Source organism: Nomascus leucogenys, unplaced genomic scaffold (assembly GCF_006542625.1).
Source record: "Nomascus leucogenys isolate Asia unplaced genomic scaffold, Asia_NLE_v1 000370F_1177895_qpdss1116261sc, whole genome shotgun sequence".
Lineage (NCBI taxonomy): Eukaryota > Metazoa > Chordata > Mammalia > Primates > Hylobatidae > Nomascus > Nomascus leucogenys.
The window spans coordinates 46,940-54,624 of record NW_022096072.1 but is presented as its reverse complement, the minus strand read 5'-3'; the positions used below and the strand labels follow the sequence as shown (position 1 = coordinate 54,624).

General features: G+C 50.2%; 1 pseudogene; it reads left to right on the top strand.

Moving 5' to 3' along the window:
- The first annotated feature begins 5,481 nt into the window (after window positions 1-5,481).
- Window positions 5,482-6,973, top strand: LOC115833804 (annotated as a pseudogene).
- Window positions 6,974-7,685: the final 712 nt, after the last annotated feature.

The window sequence follows — 7,685 nt, the reverse complement described above, 5'->3', positions numbered from 1 at the left end:
GGATAGCTCTTTCACAACTCAAACCTTTAGGGGATAGGAGACTCCATTCTTTGCTGGTTGCTCCACCCAAATCCTCCCTTTGGAGTGAGAGTAGGAGGTTCGAAAGCTGCCCCCACAAGCCAAATAGATCTCCTGTGCAAGAACCTGGGGTGAGGGAACCTGCCAATATATACGCTGGCTGCTGTCACTCACCCAACATCAGTCTTTCACATGGGGAGCTGGGGGAGAGGGGAGCTGCCCATGTAGCTTTCAAATCGACTTGAAAAAGTGATCTCACAGCATAAAGCTGGGCAGGTGGGAGTGGCCCCATCTGCAATGCTACAGCCTTCCATGTTCTTACTGAGTTTCAATGGGTTTTGTGGAAGAAATGCTTCTCATCCACTGCTGATAGGAATGCAAATTGGAATAACCTTTCTAGAGGGAAATTTGGCAGTGCCTAACCTGCATTTAATTTTGACTCAAGCAATCCCGCTACCATGAACACTACCCTGAAGAAATACTTCCAATGACATGAAAGGATATAAGCACAGTGTATTTATAGCAGCCATGTGTGCAAATGCGAAATGTGGGGAAATCCTAAATGCCAAACATAAGAGCTGGCCGTATCAACTACGGCACATTCATAGAGTGGAGTCATGTGCAATGTAGACAAAGGATAAGGATGATTTCAAGGAAATGCTATGGAGCCATTCCAGGACAAACTGTGAATGAAAAACTCAGACTACAAAACAGTATTAATGCATGCCACGCTGCATGAAAGAAAGAAATGGTTGGAAGGAAAAATACGCCAATCAGCTCATCTGTACAAAAGTAACATGGCCAGGAGAACTGAGACACTAAGGGGATTGTTACCTAGAGAACACACATGGGCGAAGACAGAGTGAGAATAGGAAGTGGATCATGGGGATGAGGAAGAAGCGCCTTTTAGATCTAGCATCATACAGCACAGATCCGGAAAATAAATCATCGAAATCAGCCAGGATCTGGAGGAAACCCTAAACAAGAACAACTGAATCTCTATCTCTCATGAAAAAATAACAGCTACAATGAAAGGGGCAGAGAAGGAGGTGGTCTACCTAAAAACTTTGCACAAGAGTATTTTGAAGGATAGCATATTGCTAAATGCAAAAAGATTAGTAGGAAAATGCACAGTCTAGCTAGTAAATGTCTCACAGAGGTTCACGTGGATTTTCACGGTTCTGAAACTCCTCTATGGGAATATAAAAACTGAACCATCTATGGTAGAGCCTGAGGGCCAGGTTTCTCATTGTTGGAAGATGAAGTCTCAAATGAAAAATGGGAATATTAGGACATAGTCTGTGGCACTGGATGACAATCAAAGGCATTTGTGTAAACTCGTGTATTTAAAAAATTATGTCCAGTTAGTCCTCAGCGTATTAATAGATGTGTGTCCCTCTAAGGGGTTAATAGACTTATGTATATTTTCTAGTTCTGTCCACTGGGGGAGCTAGCAGCAATGGCAGGAATCCTGTCCAGAACCCATTTTCCAACCACTCTCCTCTAATCAAAAAAGCCAAGTTTCATTGAAGAAGGACTTGATTTCAAAGCTGAGGGAAAAAATACAAGATGAACATCTTGTTATACAGAAGCAAAAAGGTGCTCACTAAAGGATAGAGAAAGCTGGAAGGACACAGGAGCCCATCTTTAGAAGCTCCCAATGGCCACACTTGAAAGCATCTTAGCTAGAAAGTGAGTATCAATAGCATTAAATTAGAAGCCATACAATAAAGTATCGGCAAATCTATACAGATATAAATAAATAACTGAATGAATAAACAAGTGTAGAAGGGACCAGTCATTCTTACCGAAGATTTCCAATGGATACATGTAGAAAGAATGAGGGAAATAGAGAATCACATTGAAGCAAGAAATACAGGAATCACGGTTGCAGACAAGAATCTTTAAAGGAAGCTGAAATCTCTACGCTGAATTCTAATAAGATGCACGACACTGACATAACTTCAATGTTCTGTCTCCAGACTATGCCTTACCTATGAGAGTTAACACCAGCTGGGCATGGTGGCTCACACCTGTAATCCTAGCACTTTGGAAGGCCAAGGCAGGTGGATCATCTGAGGTCAGGAGTTCAAGACCAGCCTGGCCAACATAGTGAAACCCTGTCTCCACTAAAAATGCAAAAAAAAATTAGTTGGACATGGTGGTGCATGCCTGTAATCCCAGCTATTTGGGAGGCTGAGGCAGAAGAATCGCTTGAATCTAGGAGGCAGAGGTTGCAGTGAGCAGAGATTGCACCACTGCACTCCAGGCTGGGGAAAAAAAGTGAGACTCTACCTCAAAAAAAAAAAAAAAAAAAAAAGGAAAGAAAGAAATAAAATTAACCACACCAAAAATAACAATAATAACCTTCCCATAAGAAAACATGGCAGACACTGCATGAACTTTGTGATCAAGTGAATATATCACCCTGCAAACAAGACACAGCAACATCAGTTACCCTCTGATGTGACACGCTGAGGGAAAAACAGCATCATATGTGTGGTGTCCTCTCCATTAAAAGCAAATTGTCAATTTGATCGTGAGAAAACATCAGAAAAACACTAATTCAGAGACACTCAACAAAATACCTGACCAGTACTCTTCAGAATTGCCAGGGCATGAAAGACAAGACAACAGTGAGGAACTGGCACAGATTGAGGTGTCCAAGGGACACCTGCCAATTACATGCAGTGTGGAGTTCTAGACTGGATCTTGCAACAGAAAAAGGAAAGTGGAGGAAAAATTGGTGAAACTCAAATAAGGTCTGTAGTTCATTTGCTAATCATGTATCTGTGTGAATGTCCTGGTTTCCACACTTGTAACTAAGGTGATGCAAGATGTTGATGTCAGAAGCTGGCAGAAGGGGGCCGGGCGCTGTGGCTCACACCTGTAATCTCAGCACTTTGGGAGGTCGAGGCGGGCGGATCACGACGTCAGGAGATCAAGACCATCCTGGCTAACACGGCGGTGAAACCCCGTCTCCACTAAAAATACAAAAAAAAGAAGCTGGCAGAAGGACAGATAGGACTTTTGTGCTTATTTTTTTGCAGGTTTTCTGTCTAAACTTCTTTCAAAACAAAAAGTTACATATGAAATGAAAGATGGGCAATTGAGAACCATTAATTGAAAAATACCCCCCCTCCCCTCCCCTCCCCTCTCCTTTTCTTTTCTTTTCTTTCTTGAGACGGTCTCCCTCTGTTGCCCAGGCTGGAGTGCAGCGGCATAATCTCAGCTCACTGCAACCTCCCTGCCTGGGGCTCCCGTGATTCTCCTGCCTCGGCCTGCCGAATACCTGGGATTGCAGGCGCACACCTCCATGCTTGGCTGGTTTATGTGTTTTTGGTGGAGACGGGGTTTCGCCGTGTTGGCCAGGCTGGTCTCCAACTCCTGACCTCGAGTGATCTGCCCACCTCGGCCTCCCGAAGTGCTGGGATTACAGACGGAGTCTCGCTCACTCAATACTCAATGTTGCCCAGGCTGGAGTGCAGTGGCATGATCTCGGCTCGCTACAACCTCCACCTCCCAGCCACCTGCCTTGGCCTCCCAAAGTGCTAAGATTACAGCCTCTGCCTGGCCACCAACCCGTCTAGGAAGTGAGGAGCGTCTCTGCCCACCCTCCCCGGCTGGGAAGTGAGGAGCTTCTCTGCCCGGCCGCCCATCGTCTGGGACGTGAGGAGCGTCTCTGCCCGGCCGCCCTGTCTGGGAAGTGAGGAGCACCTCTGCCCACCCTCCCCAGCTGGGAAGTGAGGAGCGTCTCTGCCCGGCCGCCCATCGTCTGGGATGTGAGGAGCGTCTCTGCCCAGCCGCCCTGTCTGGGAAGTGAGGAGCGCCTCTGCCCGGCCGCCCCGTCTGGGAAGTGAGGAGCGCCTCTGCCTGGCCACTGTGCAACCTTCCAAGCATGAAGTGACAGCCATCGTTGTAGAATGAATGAAGACACTGGCACTGATTATATAACACCTTGGCAGCTATCTCAAGTCGTTGATGGTGGAGGTATTGGAATTATAGAAAGCAAACACACAAATTTGACTAAAGGCGATTTTGTGACTTCTATTGGCCCGGGCAAACCAAGGTTATTCTGGATGGAAATAGCCTTGAAAAGGTGATATATATATGAACGTATCTGATTTTTTTTCCCCTTATAATTCTTACTTTGTGCATTTGATATTCAGTTGTGTTTGTAATCACGGAAAAATAAAAGCATATATATATATATATATATATAAAAGAAAAACACACTTGCATGAAAATGCAAATAATATCCTTTTATGAAAAATAACTATAATCTCTGCTTCAGGATAGCATTACAGGAAAAAAGAGAAATAATTATAATCTCCAAAACAAATAAAGAAGGGACAGACTGGCCTTGTACATTTTCGCAAAATGAAGGACAGTTGGATTCTCCTGTCTCCTCTTGCATTCAATCTGTCTCAATATCTTGTTTGATTGAAATATAGAAAGATAACCCAGCCTCACTCAAATATGTCTGTGGAAAAGGAAGTTTTGTTTTTATTTATCTTGGTCAGCTGCACAGGAAGGGGAGTGCTGGGTCCTACGGAAAGTAGGTTCCTCCAAAACTGCCCTGGCTACCACCACAGTTGCCACCTCAGCAGGATCTGGGTGTCCTGTGCAATGCTGTTCTAAGCGACGTTCCCCTCCAGGGCTTCCAGCAAGGGGGCAAGAGGACTCACAGGCCCTGATCTCAAAGCTGTCACCCCCTGCACCAAGTGCTGGGCCACAAATCCTGCTCCCCTGCAGCGCCCTCTCTGGCAGGCAGGGACCCGATCCTGGACAGTGCACTGACAGCTCTGAGGCCCCGCCAAGGAGAGAAGGGAGCGCTACCCTAGCAAGAAGCTCAGCCACCTTCAGCCCAGCACCCTCAACCCTCAGCAGGAGAGCGGGAACCTCCAGAGGGCCGATCTGCAGCCTTTGTGCAGAACTGTACCTCCTGCATCCTCTGAGCGAGCCCTCTCCCTCCAAAATTTATTGCCTCGCGCCCCGCTGTTACCCGCAGGTGCCTTGCCCGCGTGACCATACTGCGCCAAACCATTATACTCCCCCGTTGCTCGCCAAATCTTCGTGCGGTTTGAAAGATGCATTACCCAGCCACAGGGCCACAGGTGAAACTGCGCTTATTCTTAAGCCGAATTCACAGCTAGAGGAGGAAACTCATAGCCCAGATCTCAAGAATTCAAGCATTCGACAGGTCCCCACTGCTCCCGGGGGCTGTGTCCCTCACCCCTGTCGCGCCCCGGGCAACGGACCTGCCAGTAGGGCTCAGTTGCCTGGAGCCTCCTCACTCCATCTGCCAGTTCACTTTGCTTGTGGACAGAGTGGCAGGCCATCCTACAGGCACCTGGACACTTGGCATCAGTGGTGTGTCAAAACAACTCTAAGAAGATTTTCAGTGATCCTGCAACCCCTGTGTTCCTTCCTGGCAATCTTGCCTTCAATTTGAATGCACAGGTATCACAGCAAGCCAGTGCTCTGCACTCCGAGTTCCAGGGCATCCTCCAGCTCAGCCACTGCACTGAGCACAAGGACTCTCTGTGGGGCCCAGGAGCAGGGAGTCACCCCTTTGGGGCCCACAACACCCCACTGTGTGTGCCCCAGACTTGTATCCAGGGAAGATCATGTCGAGGGCCCTCAAGGAGAGCGGGGCAGGGATGCCTGAGCAGGACAAGGACCCCAGAGTCCCAAGAGAATCTGATGATCAGAGAAGGGTCCCCGAGGTCACTCGGGATGCGTGGTCTGCATTTAGGCCCCTGCGGGACAATGGAGGCCGCTCTCCCTTTGTGCCCAGGCCCGGGCCTCTGCAGAGAGACCTCCATGCCCAGAGGTCAGACGTCAGATATAAGCAGAGATCCCAGCCCTCCTGGATGAGCTCCTGCCTCAAATGAAATGCCATCTCCAGCTCCTACAGCCCCACAGGAGGCTTCTTGTCACTAAAGAGGAGGAGAGGACCTGCCTCATCCCATTGCCGGCTCCCCCTTGGTTCCTCAAAGACAGTGAGTGAGGACAGGCCTCGGGCTGGCTCTCGGAGTCACATCCAGTGTGAAAAGGTGGCAGATGCACCACCAGGGCAGAAACTCACCTCCAGGAACAGCTCCCCAGCATCCCAGACCTCTAGGCCCCATAGACGCAAGACTCCTCTGCTGCCACACAGGTGAGGAAAACCTCTGATGCTGCCACCTACCTTAGAGCTGGGGTCTGGGTCACTGCTGAAGACCTGGACCTGGAGAAGGAGGTGGCATTCTGGTGCATCAACAGTGCACTGTGGGGTGAGGCCAAGGCCATCTGGGAATGCAGAGCCTCACGGACTTCCCATGCTTTGTCCTCACCCACAGCAGGGTGGCTCATCTTCCTCCTGCACCTCTAACACCCAGCATGGATGCAAAACAGGAGAGACACAGGTCCCAGGACTGCCTGGGCCCAGTGGCCCTGATAGCATCTGCTGCAGGGGCCCCCTCTATGCCTCCTGTGTCTGGGAAGAAGCACAGCTCACCAGGCCCCTCGTTCTCCTCCTCAGATCCCCTTCCTGCCCCCACTTCCCACTCCCGGGCCTCGGCACCATTCACCTTGCTGGCTCCTGCCCCCTCCCCAGCCCCAGGCATGGTCTGCATCAGGAGAAGCCCAAGCCCTGCCCCTCCTGCTCCTGCAGCTGCTTCAGCAGCCCTTCCCCTCTCCACAGGGAATCCCACGTAGGGGTCCCCTCTGAACGAGGAAGACAGAGGCCCTTCACATTCCTGGGCCTCAGCCACAGCTGCAGCAACAGCTGGCTTTGCCTTCCCTGTCTCTCTCAGCACCAGCAGGATGGAATCCCCAAAGTGCATGGATTTTCCTGTCTTCTCCACACACAGCCCCATGTTGCCCCCGACTCTAGTGGCCCTCTCTGCCATAGTCTGTGGATCGCTGTATCTGGAGCCAGTTCCAGCCCTGCAGCCAGCACATCTGCTAAACTGGCTCCCCAGCCAACAACTGACTTGGAGGTCACCCCCATGGATACCAGTCCCCCTTCTCAGCTTCTCCTCCTGGGGCCTCCTGCTGGCTCCAGTGAAAGCTTCTTTCCATCTACCCAGGCCCTTTTGATGCCCCACAGTGACAGGACAGCCCCAGCCAAGGACACCATCAACCTGGCTGAACTGAGGTTCTCTGGCTTCACGCCAACATTGAGACTTCCTGTTACACCTACAGCCACAGCCCAGGCCACATATGGGATCCCGGATGAGCAGCAGCATGGAATCCCCACCTGTAGAATCTCCCTCTCCAGTTTCCAGACCTGGCATCTCCAGCTCCAGCCCCGGCCTCAAACTCTGCCCCAGCCAGCCAGTCCCAGCTTTCACAGCAGGCCCAATGGTCTGTCCAGACCCAGCCATCTGTGCATAGCTCCCAACTCAGCTCCACGCCATAGGAGCCCTTGCCTAGCTCAGGACAGAGCATCAGCAGCAACTTGCATCTTGTTCAAACCTCAGTCTGGTTCTGGTGGTGCCCACTTTCCAGCACTGATGGCCGCAGCCTGTGCCACACTTGATTCCTAGTTCCAGCTGCAAGAACCCATCCCTTTTTTTTTTTGAGACAGAGTTTCACTCTTGTTGCTCAGGCTGGAGTGCAATGGCGCAATCTCCACTCACTGCAACCTCCACCTCCCGGGTTCAAGCAATTCTCCAGCC